The 18,448-nt window shown below is 40.7% G+C and overlaps 2 long non-coding RNA genes across 5 annotated transcripts in view; both read left to right on the top strand.

Moving 5' to 3' along the window:
* LOC140896235 (uncharacterized) overlaps window positions 1–18,448 on the top strand; it is a 382,955-nt gene that overhangs the window by 344,293 nt on the left and 20,214 nt on the right. The window lies entirely within an intron of this gene.
* Window positions 12,845–16,236, top strand: LOC140896236 (uncharacterized). The gene is made up of 2 exons (XR_012154478.1): window positions 12,845–14,692; window positions 15,666–16,236. It is a non-coding gene; the product is annotated as an uncharacterized lncRNA (long non-coding RNA).

Below are 18,448 nucleotides of genomic sequence, written 5' to 3'. Positions count from 1 at the left end.
TAATTCACATTAATTTTGGAAGAATTATGGGATTATGGTTTTTTCATTAGATTAAATATATAATAGTTTCACTATGTAGTAAAACAACATCTAAAAGGCAGACAAGACTGCATTTACTCCACACTGACAATAAACCCCATATAAACAGACACTTGACAGCTCTCTTCCTAGCAACCAAGGTCTTTTGTCAACAAAACATCTAATTTGTTTTCTGTATCCAGATTTCTTGCATGTGACCCTTCAGCAGTTCAATAATTATCAGGAATTTGCATCAGGAAAATCAGTGAAAGTTCCACCCAGTGAATAACCAGTCTCATTCATTGTGTGTAATATTTTTATTATTTTCAAAAATATATCGTATGAAGAACAAATTGGAGTGACTTTTGGGTTTACTATAATCAAAAATATATTTCTATATCAACCATCAGGAAGGATTTTAGGCCAAAATACTCACCATGTGTGCCTAAAATTCAGTACCTAAATCTATATTGGGTATCCATATTATTATTTGTGTTGCACTTTGTGTTGTGTTGTGTAGCATTTCAGAGCCCCAAGGCCTGATTTTCAGAGGTGCTCCCACAAAAGACAATCTTTAGATGCCTAGTTTTAGACACTGGGCTTGAAAATTTTGTTGTTACTTCACATGTTTATTACCCAGCTATATGATTTGACCTTTTTAAATATTGGCAACATGCTAAGAAGTGCTGAGCAATTGCAACTCCCCGTTGAAGTCAGGTACTGAGCACCCCTCAAGCTTTAGCTGTGTCTTTTCTGGGCCAAGGTGGTTGCAATGATTATGCTCATGAAGCAGCTATTTTGTATCCCTTATGATCTCTGTAGGAGACTGGCGATCCAGAAAAAGCCATAAGAAAAGAGAAATGTAACAATAAGGAATAATGAGTGAGCAATGGTAGTAAAGCAAGAAAAAGAAAGGGAAGGTTGAAAGTGTTTGCTAATGGACCCTTTCTTGACATAGCTCCCTCTTCCCTCTCTCAAGGAGATATTAGACCCAACCCCACTTTCCATCCCCCCACTCATATAACTGTTGTGTCCTCTCCAGAGGGAGGGCCCCAGGAGTCTTCCCGCCTCCCTGCAGGAATGTAACCATGGTTGCCTGGAAACCACCTCAGCCTTGTATGGAGAATGGGAGTAGCTAGTAGGGGTAAACGGGTGTGGTGACATCTCCTGGATATTCACTACTAGAAAGCTAGCTTCCCTCCTGCCCCTGAAAAAGCCCTAAGCTCCTTCTTTGGAGGAGCAGATGGCCTGCCTTCCCCCTATTCTTCAATAGTAGGATCCAGAACCATTCTGCTGCAGTCCATAGTGGCCCACTCCTTTCAGCTCATTAAAATGCCCCAAAGGTCAGTATGGTATTCTGACAATAATCCCACTTCCCAGATGAGGTATCTGAGACTAGCACAGAGCACACAGCAGTGAGAGCACAGAGGGAAGGGTATATGAGCTGCAGCATGATTTAAATGTTAAAGGCTGAAAACAGTAGACTTCAAGTGAAGCATTTCTGACTCTTATGGCTAAGTGCTAATGTGCATTAACATATGGGAATCCCAGCAGGTTATGCATCTGTATTTACCAGTGTTCAAAGATCACACATCTTATTTTAGTATTTTTTCCATTTATTTCAACCTTAATGTTTTATTTATGAATTAAGGATTATTAACGATTTGAAACTTCATTATAAATTATCCTGGGGGATGTCACTAACCGTGACCCATTAAGTTATTATTCCCAAATATCTAATTTAGATTTCATAAAACATCTATTGAACATTGATAAAATAATGAATTTATTAAAAAATTATTCACAGCAGTAGCATTAAGCTAAATCTGGAACTGAGTCTACAATCTGTAGTTCTGTTGTCAAACATCCATGCAAATGTTTGATGTAATCACTTAGTATCTAACATACTGGAACAGACCATCAAACAAACTTCAGTAAAAGATCTATTTAAGATTTTGTTTTTGACAAACTCTTGTATCAAATGAGATGCAGCCTATGTGTGGGGACCTTGGCTCTACCTATTTGTCTGTCTGTCATAGGATTTTATACTGCTACCCATCACTGTAATAATCTAAGACCTTCCACATAAAAATCAATAGGAATAGTGAAGTCCTTAGTGAACTCCTTAAGAGTGTCTCTGGAATTTCTCCCTTTCCAGGTCAAACTATTTTATGGGGTGTTCATTTGTTTTGCTTTGGATCAGGCCTTCAATGACCAGACCATTATCTAAATGATAATGTATCATGTTTCTAGAGAATGGCATTATATTTTCAGTGTTAACTTCCTATCCATGTTTCATTGTTCTCCAACAATCTGTTTGCGCAGACATCTCCACTGAGCTGCCACAGAGGATTCTAAGTGCCCAATCTTTTAAAGTGCCCATACAGATTTGTGCAAACACAACAAAAGTATTGCAAACCCTGAAGCCAGCTCAAGTCAAGGTTTGTGTAAGCCCACAGAGATATTCCTGTGCAAACCTCAAACCTCATTTCAGCATAATAAATTTAATAGATATTAAGGTGAGAAGAGACTATTAGGTCATAGGCTGACCTCCTCTATAACACAGGCCGGAGAATTGGTCACTGGTCATAATAATGACCTTGGGGCAGTCATTAAGCTCTCTCAGCTCTTCACGCCCTTTATTTCCCAACACTTAAACCAGATTTTAATCTAGAACAAAATTCTGACTCTTACCTCTAGTATTCTGTATACTTGGTCAAGTTCTGCTCTCTTTATTCAATCCTTACTCAATCAATACTCGTATTGATTTTTATGGGAGTTTTGATTGACTAAGAAAGTATTAAGAACTTCAAGATCCAGGCCCCTTTTATGAAAGACCTTTTGAACATCCACATGAATTACTGGCATCAAGTCACCTTTAGCTACTGCAAAAACAACTCAGGTCGTACAACTGGGAACAAAGATCAATCTCTTACCCGCTCTTCCATGTGTCACATTCTCATTACAGCTACTACATTAACTTTCCCAGAGAAGTCTACATGGCTACAAAAGCACAGTTTTCTCAGTGGAAGTCTCATACAGTCCTAAGGCCCCAATTCAGCAAAGCACCTAAAAGATGCTTAACTTTAGGCACATGGTTAAGTCCCATTGACTTCTTCCTAGCTTTGGCATGCATTATTCAAAAGAGAAAGCAGCTGGCTTCAGAGCACTCCCACCTGATTCTAGGGGGTGGAATGGCTGCTGAGCCTCCCTCAAAGATTGCTGCTGCCAAAGGTGAAGAAGGATTCACACTTAAAAATAAAAGAGGGGGTGGTTAGGTGTGTGGAAAGGAAGGCTTCTTTAAGCTTTTGATAACCATGCAGGTTTCTGTTAATTTAGCCAAACAAACCTCTACATCTTGTGAAGTTCACCCATCCCTATTAAATTCCTGACCAGTGATGCCTGTGACACAAATGGTAACTCAACAAGGAGGGTCACAAACAAGGATTGTGTAATAAAGGAAACTGAATTGGAAGCCATCCACTTAAGCACTGTACCACCAATATCGTTAATGCATTACAGTAACAAGCAGAGACATAATATTTTATTTTATATGTATAGCATTTATAGCCACCCTTCAGGGAAAAATGTAACTATAAAGACTCCTACAGCCATCCAGGAAGGATAATGAGAGAGGATAAGTATACAGCTAGCCCAAAGAGAAAACAACAAGGCAGAATCAGGACTTAGGCTGAGCTGAGCTAAGGATGGTTCATAAAACATTTTATTTAAAGTTAACATAGGTAAATCATTTAATAATGATTGATAGAATTGCTTTCCAAGTGAATTATTATAAGATAATATTCAGTAGACATGTACAAGTGAGTTAGATCTATCTAACAGTTGATTTGCTATAATAACCTATTCAAAGCATGTCTAAACTGAAGGCATACAATTATTTATTCATATCTCTCAAATGTGTTATAACAATATATTGGAGGGGAATGACTGTTAATTATTTATCGTTATTAAGAAAGCACCGTGTTTATGAGTATTACTGTCACAGCCATGCTCTTGAGTTTGTTGTTCATTCCCTGCTTTTGTCTGTGCTCAGCACTGTGGCTCATCGCTGTTTCCCCAGACACCTCAGAATTTGCTCTTGTAAATACAGATCTCTACTTTATGAGATTGTTAAAGTGAGTGCTGTACACACAAGCCTATCCCCCAGCTTTTGGACACAATTAATGTTGATACAGAATACAAAGAATGTATCTATCACACACACACACCCCATATATGTCTGTTTGTATGCATATAAATAAAATATTTGGAGGTGCTACCATGTGATAAATTGAATAGCCATATGATAAATATGATAGTGTTCTGTGACAGAAAGGTTCTAGTGGATTCCACAATCTGTGCCACATTACCCAGGGAGTGAGTTATGCCAGTCATCCCAAACACACATTGTTAAACCTTTGTACCACACCCCATGTACTTTGTATATGCCATGCAGGTTACAGATTGTGTATTTTATGAATGTTTTAGATTTTTTAAAAGAAATTCTGGGACTATTTCTTGTAAAGCCAGGTACATTAGTCATCATTAGTCCAATTCTGCAGAATTCTGCTGGAGAATGTAAAACAGCTCTAAAACCGCTTTTCTATACCAAAACAGATCTGCTCTTTGCCTGTGCAATTTAACAAGAAGCCACCATTTTTAGAGGTTTCTCAAGTATGTGATTATTTTACACATCTCTACTGCCAAGATCTGTCAGTTTCAATATCCTAAATAAGGATTACCAGGAATATCCCTAAGCAAGCAGGCAACAATTATTTTTAAACATTATGGAAACTTCCTCTTTCAACGTCGCACTTGCCTAGGTCATGCCAAAGATTTAATGGGCCAGATCCTCAGCAGTTATACAGCAGCATAGCTTTGCTGATTTCAGTGGAACTGTTCTGATTCCTGAAGATCCAGCCCCATGTGTCTTCTGAGTTCAGAAAAGCCTTCTGGAAAACAACACTTAGATTGTTTATCACCATTCTTGTTGTAGTCCAAATAGGGTGTGTAAACTGTCTAAAAGTACAGTTGATGAAGCTTTGTGAATCCCAGGAAGCCACATCTTAATTGAGGGACTATGGAAAAAATTCTTATTTACCAAAAAAATATTCACCACCCAATTCAGTTTCTAATGAATTGGTGAATCACAAACCTAAGGGAACATGCTTTATTGATTCATTAACAAGTCGTTGAAGCTTGCCTGAATCCATTCCAATGAGACTGAACACAGTAATCCTACTGCATTGAACTGCAGGAAACGGCAGTGTCTCCACATCTGTTCTGATGGATACCCAATGAGACTAAACATGCCCAATAAGAGTAAACACAGTATGCTGCCAGTTTAATGGTAAGTGTGCATAAGAGACAAAGACTCACATTTTCTCTTTATTAGCCCTTATATTGTGCCATCAGCTTCTTTGTAATTTATTTACCCAAGACGGCTTGACTCAGATGCAGCATCTGTTTGTCATTGAAGTCTGGCTCTTCCCAGTTTTACAGATGGATTAAGTAAGCCACAAGGGGTCAGGCTGCTTGCCCAAGGTCACTATTGTTCAGACCAGATTAGATCCTTGCATCTTGGTATCTGTAGCCAGGTATCCAGTGTTTGTTTTGACTACCAGACCTTACATAGCATGAGACTTAATACGTATGTGTGTGTATTGTACAGTATGATTTATAAACATGTTTTTTAGTTATCTCCAGTATTTCTCATACAACTGTTAGCACAAAAGAGACATCTTCATTGAGGACAGGCAAACTCGGTTTACTTAATATTGGATATTCTCAAGCATTGTGGTTTCAAAATTCAGACTCAAACATTATCTGGTACACATCCTACATGGCAGAGTACATTGTACTTATATATAGTGATAAATGTATTTACCATAAAACTTGATACAACAATAGCAATGTAAATATATTGCCATTTTATAGCCAGATTTACTCCTGGATTCTGTCAAATTCCACCAGCAGACACCCAGATGAAGCCCTTCATCACTTCCTCGTTGGCAGAAATCCCATCCAAAAGGGAACCCTGGAGTCCCCAAAAAGGCATCCACTGGAATAGTTTTAAAAGAACCCAGTTTAAAATAGTACAGCTGTCAATATGTCTGCCTCTCCCATAGATTCACTATGCTAATAGGTGCACCCTGATCTAGTCACCAAATATAACAATATTCTTTATTTTGTACTTCACCTGTTTCCCAGGTATCCTGATCTCAGTGCCTCAAATGGGAGGTCCATGCAGAATACTGCAGAATCTGGCACAGGATTTTGAGATATCTGTTAATTAGACAAATAAAGCAATGAGCAGTTTAGTGGCATCCAAAGAGCTTGGGAGAAGAATGTTATGTTCTTTAATTATTTCCTTATTTCTAAAATCAACCAACTTCTGGTGCTAACAATTTTCCTTTAGAATTTTTTCTCAGCAGGGTAGCTCTCTGTGCTAAATTATCACTTTGTGCCATACTGTATGTTCAAAGCAGCCGATATTCAATATACTAAAGTGATACTGAATCTTGCAATCAGAAAGAAAGACAAAAGTTTCAAAAAGATTTTAGAATTTAGATTTATATAAATAGCCGCACTGAATGCTTTGAAGTTTGCAGTGGAAATCTCTAAACATTTTCTGTCTGTGTAGAGTGTATAAACAGACACAAAAACAGGCTTTGTAAGGGAACAATCAGTTTTCCAGCTTAACACTTTCCACTGTTGATATCTGAGAAATACTTTAGCCATAGGAAGTGTTATCAGTCAGGGTAAAATTCACCTTTTCCTGAAGGCCTACGTCTCACTTCTGTGCTATTACTAGAGCTGCTGAAAACAGTCTCAATTGTAACCCTTGCAAATTGCTTTTGGCTGGTTGTTTTAACAGGAGCTAATGCCTGGTACACCACTGCACCATTTTAACTATCCTTGGGGCAATCAGCTCTTCCACAGCTAACAATCAGTACCCAAGAAACCCTGAACTTTATTCGTTGTTTAATTAGAGTTGGAGTTGGACATCAAGAGCTGTTCTATTGAAAGATGAAGCCAAGGTTACCAAAATTTTCATAAAGATTTAGATTTTTAAAATGTTGAGAAAAAGGATTGGAAAGAGGAAATTAATTGAAGAAATGCAGTCCCTATCTGCTGTTTCTTGTCACTTCACTCACAATGAGTGAAATGTTTTCATAGGTTCCTCTGTTCTCTTTAGTATCTGTGTAATTTGTTTCATTTCCAACTCTTCTGATGCACACTCTGACACAAGCTCCAGGGAGCTTCCAGTCTTTAAAAGGTCAGAGAGGGGGGGAGAAGGGGACCCACGAGACAAGTTTCAAATTCTCTTGCTCCAGAGGTGCAGAGCAGACAAATCAATTGCTGCTGGAGGAAAGCAGAGGAGAACTGGAAGCAATGGGCACAACAGGGCACTCCCTGGAAGATCCTGGAAGGGAGATTACCTATGCTGAATGCCTCTTGGGGACCCCTAAATAATTGTAGTCCGGATTGCAATGTCGTGTTCCTGAAGTCAAAGCAATGGGATGGTTTGATGGTGGCTGTGCTGGAGGGGATCTTACAGGTACTTGAATTTTTTGCAAATATTTCTTGGGCTGAGTAGCCCAAGCCCACAGCCATGACCATACCAAAAAGCATCCAAAGACCTAACCATTCTGGTTGCCCCTTCCTGATATATTTTTCTATCTTTCCGTAGAGACAGCTGGTTGAGAAAAGCTCCTCCTCCTAAGCCCACCTCTCTTCGATGCTACTATGCCAGTGCCCACTCCCTGACATGATGTCCTAGCCATCGTACAAACTCCTGTAGGATGGCTGGCATAGTGACGACTGCTAAACAAACCCCAGCTAACCTCAACCTCAGGATTTCACTAACCTCCCAGCTCCCTGCGCTGTTACTACTCCCTCACCTATTCTACATCTGCATCTCCAAAAAACCACCCCGTGCTTTGATCTTGGGCCTAGTTGTTAATGATAGCAGTGACTTGCTGGAGGTAGTTGAAATATCAGTAAGTAGAACAACCGTCACATCTCTACTAAAAGAGCCTAGAAATAGATAAATACATCCAAAACTGTCAAAGGTAATACCTTCCGACATCTTACAAAGTCCTTTCTGGGGGCATAAAAAACCCTTTGCTACTCATACTTAATATGCTTCTTTTTTACCTTATTTACAATTGTCTATTTAATCAAGTCCATCTGTAATATAAATGTGATCATCATTATGCTAATCTCTGCACTAGACATGCAAATAGATAAACATCTGCATGCCTAATGTAAGTTTTTGTCTATAATGTTGTGTTCCTATTTACTATTTGTATTTTATGACTTATAGATTTCTAAACCTTTAAATTTATATCAGTCCTGTGACATATCTGCAAGCAGAGACAGTTTTATGAGCACTAAAAAAGCTGCAACGCACAACCACTAAATACTAATGACATAAATGGTATCTACTAATGGTCTCTATTTTTATTACAATACAAAACTTCAATATATTGCAATTACCACTGCACTCAGACTGAACCAATACATACTGTACAATGCCAATTTGTATCCCTATTGTATTATTTGCTGTATATGGTTCAGCTCTTGATTGCAAATGTTGACTGAGTGCTCAAGTCAGCAGTTGTGGCTACAATTCTATTTACAGACAGTCTCACTGTTAACTAATACCTTAAGTTGTCACATATGCCAATGCATAGACATTTCCCAAATCCCACAGTATTAATAGCATGTAAGTGTAGCATGTCTTAATGCACCTGTCAAAAACCCAGTCATTCTTCAAAAGTAAAACATGTCAAAAATAAAAATAAAAAGGAAATTAGTTCTTTTAGTTAAAAACTATTAAATGGGCATTTTTGTTATAAAATATTGCAATGAGCCAGGGTTTGACAGCATGAGTCTGCAACAAGGTTGACAATATGAGGCTGCTTTTTCTCTTGAAAATGAATTGTTTTTAATATCAAATGCCAGAGTCCTCATTCAAATGCATAACAAGGGCGGTACCATTTATTTTACTTTAATTATCAAAAAATTGAAATTGTTCTCTTAGGACTTTGAGACACGATGGGATTTCCAGTGCTGCCAGCATGATCAGAAGCAGGAGGTACCTGGGAACTGTCTCTCACATATGAATCACATATGGCTACAATAGGCTTTAAATCAGTCTCCTAGAGATAAACGGCGGTCCAGTCTGTGAATTTGACCAGTCAGAAAATGGCAGGGAAAGATGACTTTTCAGCTCATTTGTGACTCTCCCAGGACTGTAGAATCCTACATGGAACAAACCAAGGAATACTATTTTACTGATATTAGCCTGGGGAGAACTTCAAAGAAAGACTGGAGGAAAAGTTCTCTGCTACCCTGCAGCTTGTGTAGTCATTTCCCCACAGTGCACACTGATGGTCATAAATGGCAGGTAGATGGTTACCATTCTGATTTGATCATATTTAACATTCCCTTTGCATCAGTGCAAATGACTACAAGACAACAGACACTGTGACCCACAAAATCTTTCCCACTCTAAGGTTCTCTCTAGTAATTACAAGACCAAACTGTCAGATGACATCAGCGTAATTATTCCAGATTTATACTGGTGTAAAAATTGCACTGTCTGGCTCCAGATCTGTGCATAATGCCTATTGCCAACCTAAAACCATTCAAGAAACATGTTTCATTTCTCACAAAAAACTTTGGTGAAAACAAAAAAGTTTTCATTTTTATCAGAAGATCTGTAGAGTTTTTTGGATTTCTATTCAAACCCTCCCCCAAATTGAGAAAAACCTAAAATTTTCTTTGTCAAAAACGCAGTTTTCTCAAAAAAATTTCAACCAGCTCCATGCCAACTATGTACTTACCTCAGTTCTATGATAGAGGTGTCTGGGCAGATGGGCCTGCTGGGGAGAGAAGGTTCATATGGAACTTGCCTCTGAGAAGATTTGAATGAAATGACTTGATGGGGCCCCATATTGGTCTGAAGTCACCTTGGTGTTGAATTGGGATTAGGACTCGGGGCTGCTGCACTGAAACTGCTAGATCATTCATCTTTTCATTAACTTTGTAGTCCTAGGTAGCAAGACTGTACGGAACTGCCAAGTGTCACTTCACAAGCACCATAACCTAAGAATTTACTATTTGTAAGAATGTGCCCACAATGAAATTTTACCATTTCTGCCAGTAAATACAGCTTTTTCTTTCTTTTTTGCAAACATGCCAATATTTCACAACAAACAAAGCTGAATTTTCCTGACTTTAAACCACTACAAAAGGTTTCCATTTTTATGGCAAAATTTGCATGTGTGTTAAAAAAGATTTTCCACTGAATGCATCCAATGAAGTGAGCTGTAGCTCACGAAAACTTATGTTCAAATAAATTGGTTAGTCTCTAAGGTGCCACAAGTCCTCCTGTTCTTTTTGCAAATACAGACTAACACGGCTGCTACTCTGAAACCTGTCAAAAAGGTATGTTTACCTATGGGAAATGCCATTTCACTTTCATGAAAACCAGCTAAGGATTTGAGGCAAGCGCAAAAAATGTATCACATTATTGCAAAATTATAGGAGAAAAAATTGTTCAACCTTCAGTTTGAGAGTTATCTTTCTTTCTTTCCACATCCTGGACATGGCCCTGTATGGATGCCTTTGGGAATGTCCCTTTCGGTATATCTAGATGTTTGCTAATTGGATATCTCTTGCTCTGTGTTTCTTTTTCTTTAATGTCCCATATACTCTTTGCCTTTAAAATCACTTTTCTGTCAGCTGTGTCAGCATACTCTAATTCTGTTCCCTTTTTAGCATGGAACTCTACTTTGTCTGAAAATGCAGCTTTCAGTTGAACATGTTTTTATTTGGGCTTATGTACCTTTAATTTCATGTCTGTATGGAACTGAACACATTTAAACTGATCATTTAAAACATGCAGAATCCTAAATAATAATAAAAAAGAGTGATTTTCTGAGTTGAAAACATCATTTATAATAAAATATTTTGTTATTTTTCCATGTTTTTATAATAATGTTTAGAATATTGCTTTTAATTATAATAATGGCCTTCCAACCCATTCCATTTGGTATAAAACCTATCTGGCCTATTTCTATTACACTCCCCTTTAATGGCACTAACCTCTTTGCAGTTCTTTCCAATAAAATATTCAAATCAATGTTCACTCAGTACAGTTATAGGAAAACCAGATCTTCCAAGAGAACACAGCCAAGGGTTTAAAATTGTGGAATCATCCAAGAAAAGTGGCTTGACACTACTTTTCCCCAGTTACATCCACCTAGCTAAATGATCAGTTTTCACCAACGAAGTTGCTTAGTGCCACCTATGTACATTAAAGCTTCCCAACAGGGGCTGTGGTGTTCCACACTTCTGAAAACCAGCCTCTGGGTTTCCCACATGCGATGCCCAAAAATTGATGCATCTGAAGCTAGTGGAAAATTTTGGCCTTCTTCGAGTTCCCACAGTGAGTCATTGGCAGAATGAGGAATAGTAGCAAGGTCTTGTGTCCTAGCCACTGCCCCATAGAAAAGATACTATCTGAGTACTCTAGCCAGATGTTTTTGTCTTAAAAATATGAAACAAGTTTATTTGGAATGGACTGGCTTTTACAAATATGTAAAGTAATTCCTCTTTACGCTGCCAGAGGTAAATCCTCTCCGCTGCTACAGCCTGAGTGAATGGCTTTTATGCAAGAGGCTTCTACAGCAGTCTGAGGAGAGGATCTTCCCTACAGGTTACCGAGCAGCAACAAAGTTCCTTCACAGCTGCCACTGCACCTTCCAGGCTACAGTGACCTCTGTGGCTGCTGTACTCCTATGTGCAGGGAGGTATGATCAGTGGAACCAGATACTCCTGGGTATAGGAAAGGAAAATGCCTTTTAAAATGTTTATTCTGCTCATAACAATATGGGAAAAGATCTCTAATGTGTGGCAATATGTTACAAACCTCTTGTTTTGTGATCCTGCAGATGTATAGCCCCAATCTTAAAAAGAAACTGCAATCTGAATGTGTATTTTATTCCAGAGTTGTGTCTGTTCGTGAAATACTGATAAATGCTACAGTGGCTATTCTTTTACTTCCCTTTCTGCTTTTATGTCATTGTCAATACCTATCCTTCCCCTGGTGCTGTCAGCTGATGCCTGTCTCATAATTCTTTGAGTAACGGCATTAGACAAAAAATAAATTAAGTTCAAATAAAAGTGACAGGGTAGACTGTAGCATGATGAGATTATGATCTGAGTTGTGTTGTGGGGCAGGCACATATTTGCAGACTGGTGTCACTAATTGACCAATAGTTAATTTACATATTTTTAATTATTCTAATATGTTATTTAAGAACAGAGAAGGATACTGGAGTGATTTTTTTCCCCTTATAGTAACACTAATGAAAATTGGTAGTAAGGAATGTAAGTATAAAGCTATTTGGGGTCAGATTTGTAGAACTGTGCACACCATAAAGTGCTAAAGAATATGTAGCAATCATGAAGCATACTAGCATGTAGGTGCTATCCATAGAAATAAGAATGGGTAATTTTAAAAAAATACATGATATTGATGCTGGTGGTTGTAAAGATATTACTATAGCACCATTCAGAGGCCTATCTGAAATAAGTGGGTGATCCCATTTAGCTCCTTTTGACAAATTATTTGTATTATTTATATTACAGCAGCAATTAGACACCATTGTTCCTATCACAAAAACTATCACCATTACTAGCAGCAATTGCCCCCCCTCCCCCTTGTTTGTAGGTCATCTCTGCAAAGAGGCCAAGGACTGAATTGGCATGAAGCATGCATTAAATTCTGTCCCTCTCATAGGTCCTCCCTCCAATCAGCATTGAAGGAAGGCAGGTCAGTGACAGAGAAGCTCACAGTGCTGTTGCCTATGTTGAACTTGCTTCTGGAGAGACTTCAGTCTCCAGGTCACGCAATCCAGCAGCAGAAATCATTGAAGCAATTAAGCTGGGAATATAGCATGGATAAGAGAGATGATGATAATTGCTGTGGTCATAAATAACAGAACGGATTTAAATAAACTTAATAAAGCTTTACATAAGCATCCAGATACTTGGAGGTGTGTCTAGTCTGAACAGTCCAATCCAGTTTTGCTACATGGTTCTATGCTACAGTCCCCAACTTGCAATGCTGAAGCTTATGAGTTCCAGTCCCACTAGGGTAATAAACATTTTATTTATTTCTCTGTACCCATGTACCATTGTGATGGGTGCTGTACAAGAATATATTAGATGGATCGATATAACAGATGAACAGTTGGAAGTTCTCTCATCACTCCTTATGAAATCACTAGAAAGCTGAACTCTCGGGACAAAGGTGGTGAAGACAGAATCTAGGAGAATAAGAAGCTAAAGTCAATTAATCTTATAAGAGAAAATAGAACATTATAACAATAGAATGGCTGGAGGGTAGTTGTATTCAGAGGAGAAGGAGGACGGGTGTGGTGGAGTCAGTTGTCAAAGACGGCATGATAGCTGTGGCTCAGACAGTCAGAATAGAAGACAGCAGTCAGAAGTAATGCAAATACTGGGGCTGATCCTTGCTCATCAAAATCTCCTGCTGACTTCATTGAGAGTTTTGAGCATGTGAGGAATGTAGGCCTGGGCCCAATACTATAATGTTGTGGGAATGGTTTTATGGAAGCATTAATAAAAGACCCCCAAAAATTATGACCGGTGATGGTGGCTAATCATTTGTGTATAAGAACTGAGAAGGATGCAATACTTATGGTGAACTAAATAGCAAGTGGTGAGATATAAAAGTAGATGTAGAAATGATGACTAAGGCCTGGTCTACACTATGAGTTTATGTCAGATTTAGCAGCGTTAAATCGAATTAACCCTGCACCTGTCCACACAACGAAGCCATTTTTTTTTACATAAAGGGCTTTTAAAACTGATTTCTGTACTCCTCCCCAACGAGTGGCTTAGCGCTGAAATTGACATCATCGTTTCAAATTAGGGTTAGTGTGGATGCAATGCGAAGGTATTGGCCTCAAGGAGCTATCCCACAGTGCACCACTGTGACCGCTCTGGACAGCACTCTGAACTCGGATGCACTGCCAGGTGTACAGGAAAAGCCCCAGGAACTTTTGAATCTCATTTCCTCTTTGGCCAGGCAAGCTCATCAGCACAGGTGACCATGCAGTCCCAGAATCAAAAAAGAGCTCCAGCATGGACCGAATGGGAGGTACTGGATCTGATCGCTGTATGGGGAGAGGAATCCATGCTATCAGAACTACGTTCCAAAAGACGAAATGCCAAAACATTTCAAAATATCTCAGAGGCCATGAGGGACAGAGGCTACATCAGGGACGCAACACACATGCCACGTGAAACTTAAGGAGCTCAGACGAGTGTACCAGAAAACCAAAGTATCAAACGGACACTCCAGGACAGAGCCCCAGACATGCCGCTTCTACGCTGAGCTGCATGCAATTTTAAGGGGGGGCCACCACCACTACCCCACCCCTGTCTGTGGACTCCGATGATGGGATACCCTCCGCCTTGGCTGAGGATTTTGTGGATGGGGAAGATGAGGAGGAGGAGGAAGAGCTTGAGGAGAGCACACAGCACACTATTCTCCCCGACAGCCAGAATCTTTTTATTACCCTGACTGAAATACCCTCCCAACCGAACGAAGACGAAGAACGGAGCTCTGGTGAGTGTACCTTTTTAAATATAATACACATTATAAAAGCAAACATTTTTTAATGATTAAGTATCCCTGAGGACTTGGGATGCATTCAGTGGCCAGTACAGCTAGTGGAAAAGTCTATTAATGTATCTGGGGATGGAGCATAAATCCTCCAGGGACATCTCCATGAAGCTCTCCTGGAGGTACTCTAAAAACCTTTCCAGAAGGTTTCTGGGGAGAGCAGCCTTATTCGCCATGGTAGGACACTTTACCACGCCATGCTAGTAGCAAGTAATCTGGTATCATTGCATGACAAAGCCTGGCAGCGTATGGTCCTGGTGTTTGCTGGCACTCAAGCAACATCCGTTCTTTATCTCTCTGTGTTATCCTCAGGAGAGTGATATCGTTCATGGTAACCTGGTTGAAATAGGGGAATTTAATTAAGGGGACATTCAGAGGTGGCTGTTCCTACTGGGCTGTTTGCCTGTGGCTAAAAAGAAATCCTCCCCGCAGTTAGCCATGTGGAGGGGGGGCATTGGCACTGAGCTGTTCGCATTTGGCTAGTAGGGATCTTCCCTGATACCAGCCACGCGGTGCGGGGAGGGGAAAAGCGATCATCCCAGAGAACTGGATAGGGGCGGGGGTTAGTTTGGTTTCTGCTGCTGGACTTTAACAGGAAAACCGCAGCACTAAATGGCCAACTCAACGTGCTTTACTTGGTATGGGAGAGGAGGGCACTGCTGTTATGAAGGTTGCAGAAGCCGAAAGACTATGGCTTACCATGGCCACCTGCAAGCCGAATTCTGTTACCCAACCCTGTGTGTGTGATCTCTAACACCAAAGCCGCAGGCACTCAATATAAGATGCAAAATGCGACCTTGTACCAAAATCACATGTGCTATGTAATGTGAATAGTGCTGTTCACTGTGAAAGAGTATAGCCATTGTTCTGTAAAATGTATCTTTTAAAATACTTCACTCCCCTTTTTTCCCTCCAGCAGCTGCAAATGTTTCAAGCCTCCCTCCTCCATCCCAAAGGCTATCTCAGATAAGGCAGCGAAAAAAACGCACGTGAGATGAAATGTTCTCTGAGCTCATGCAGTCGTCCGGCACTGACAGAGCTCAGCAGAATGTGTGGAGGGACACAATAGCAGAGTACAGGAAAGTGGCCGATGTATATGAGGAGAGGTGGTGGCAGGAAGATCAGAGGAGGCATGAGGCAATGCTGGGGCTACTGTGGGATCAAACGGACATGCTCCAGCATCTGGTGGAGGTTCATGAACGGCAGCAGGATCACAGACTGCCACCGCAGCTCCTGTTTAACCACCCTCCCTCCTCCCCAAGTTCCATAGCCGCCTCACCCAGACACCCAAGAATGGAGGGGGGAGGCTCCGGGCAACCAACCACTCCACCACAGTAGACAGCCCAAGCAACAGAAGGCTGTCATTCAAGAAGTTTTAAAGTGGCCTTTTCCTTCCCTCTACCCTCTTCCCACACCCCACCCGGGCTACCTTGTGAGTTATCTCCCTATTTTTATAATCAATTAATAAAGAATACATGTTTTTTAAATGATAGTGACTTTATTTCCTTTGCAAGCAAGCTGTGATCGAAGGGGGGAGGGAGGGTGGCTTACAGGGAATTTAGAGGCAACCAAAGGGGCAGGTTTTCATCAAGGAGAAACAAACAGAAGTGTCACACAGTACACTGGCCAGTCATAAAACTGGTTTTTAAAGCTTCTCTGATGCGCAGCGCTTCCTGCTGTGCTCTTCTAACCACCCTGGTGTCTGGCTGCGTGTATTCAGCGGCCAGGTGATTTGCATCAACCTCCTACCCCACTATAAACGTCTCCCCCTTACTCTCACAGAGATTGTGGAGCACACAGCAAGCAGCAATAACAATGGGAATATTGGTTTCGCTGAGGTCTGAGCGAGTCAGTAAACTGCACCAGCGCGCCTTTAAACATCCAAATGCACACTCTACCACCATTCTGCACTTGCTCAGCCTGTAGTTGAACAGCTCCTTACTACTGTCCAGGGTGCCTGTGTACGGCTTCATGAGCCAGGGCATTAAGGGGTAGGCTGGGTCCCCAAGGATAACTACAGGCATTTCAACATCCCCAACAGTTATTTTCTGGTCTGGGAAGTAAATCCCTTCCTGCAGCACCATTGAAAAGTACCCCTTTTATGGTTTATGTACTGGCTGCCCCGGCGGTCCAATCCCAAGATAGGGATATGCGTTCCCTCTATAGCCCCACCACAGTTAGGGAATCCCATTGCAGCAAAGCCATCTAGTATGACCTGCAAATTTCCCAGACTCACTACCTTTGATAGCAGCAGCTCAATGATTGTGTTGGCTACTTGCATCACAGCAACCCCCACAGTAGATTTGCCCACTCCAAATTGATTACAGACTGACCGGTAGCTGTCTGGCATTGCAAGCTTCCACAGGACTATTGCCACTCGCTTGTGAACTCTGAGGGCTGCTCTCATCTTGGTATTCTTGCACTTCAGGGCAGAGGAAAGCAAGTCACAAAGTTCCATGAAAGTGCCCTTACACATGCGAAAGTTTTGGAGCCACTGGGAATGATCCAAAACCTGTAACACTATGTGCTCCCACCACTGTGTGCTTGTTTCCCAGGCCGAGAATTGGTGTTCCACAGCATGAGCCTGCCCCAGTAACACCATGATCTCCAAATTGCTGGGGACCGCGGTTTTAGAGAAATCTGTGTTCATGTCCTCATCACCGCGCTTCCGTCACCTCCTCGCCTGATTTTTCAGGTGCTGGTTCTGCATAAACTGCACGATAATGCGCGAGGTGTTTACAATGGTCATAACTGCTGCAGTGAGCTGAACGGGCTCCATGCTTGCAGTGCTATAGCATTTGCTCGGGCAGTCCAGGGAAAAGGGTGTGAAATGAGTGTGTCAAGGTTCCTCCCCCACTCTGAACTCTAGGGTACAGATGTGGGGACCTGCATGAAAAACCTCCTAAGCTTATCTTTACCAGCTTAGGTCAAAACTTCCCCAAGGTACAAAATATTCCACCCGTTGTCCTTGGATTGGCCGCTACCACCACCAAACTAATACTGGTTACTGGGGAAGAGCTGTTTGGACGCATCTTTCCCCCCAAAATACTTCCCAAAACCTTGCACCCCACTTCCTGGACAAGGTTTGGTAAAAAGCCTCACCAATTTGCCTAGGTGACTACAGACCCAGACCCTTGGATCTTAAGAATAATGAACAATCCTCCCAACACTTGCACCCCCCCTTTCCTGGGAAATGTTGGATAAAAAGCCTCACCAATTTGCATAGGTGACCACAGACCCAAACCCTTGGATCTGAGAACAACGAGAAAGCATTCAGTTTTCTTACAAGAAGACTTTTAATAAAAATAGAAGTAAATAGAAATAAAGAAATCCCCCCTGTAAAATCAGGATGGTAGATATCTTACAGGGTAATTAGATTCAAAAACATAGAGAACCCCTCTAGGCAAAACCTTAAGTTACAAAAAAGATACACAGACAGAAATAGTTATTCTATTCAGCACAATTCTTTTCTCAGCCGTTTAAAGAAATCATAATCTAACACATACCTAGCTAGATTACTTACTAAAAGTTCTAAGACTCCATTCCTGGTCTATCCCCGGCAGAAACCAGCATATAGACAGACACACAGACCCTTTGTTTCTCTCCCTCCTCCCAGCTTTTGAAAGTATCTTGTCTCCTCATTGGTCATTTTGGTCAGGTGCCAGCGAGGTTACCTTTAGCTTCTTAACCCTTTACAGG

Source organism: Lepidochelys kempii, chromosome 12, assembly GCF_965140265.1.
Source record: "Lepidochelys kempii isolate rLepKem1 chromosome 12, rLepKem1.hap2, whole genome shotgun sequence".
NCBI classification, from domain to species: Eukaryota; Metazoa; Chordata; order Testudines; family Cheloniidae; genus Lepidochelys; species Lepidochelys kempii.
Note: the sequence above shows the minus strand (reverse complement) of the source record. Positions and strands in the feature narration are given on the sequence as shown.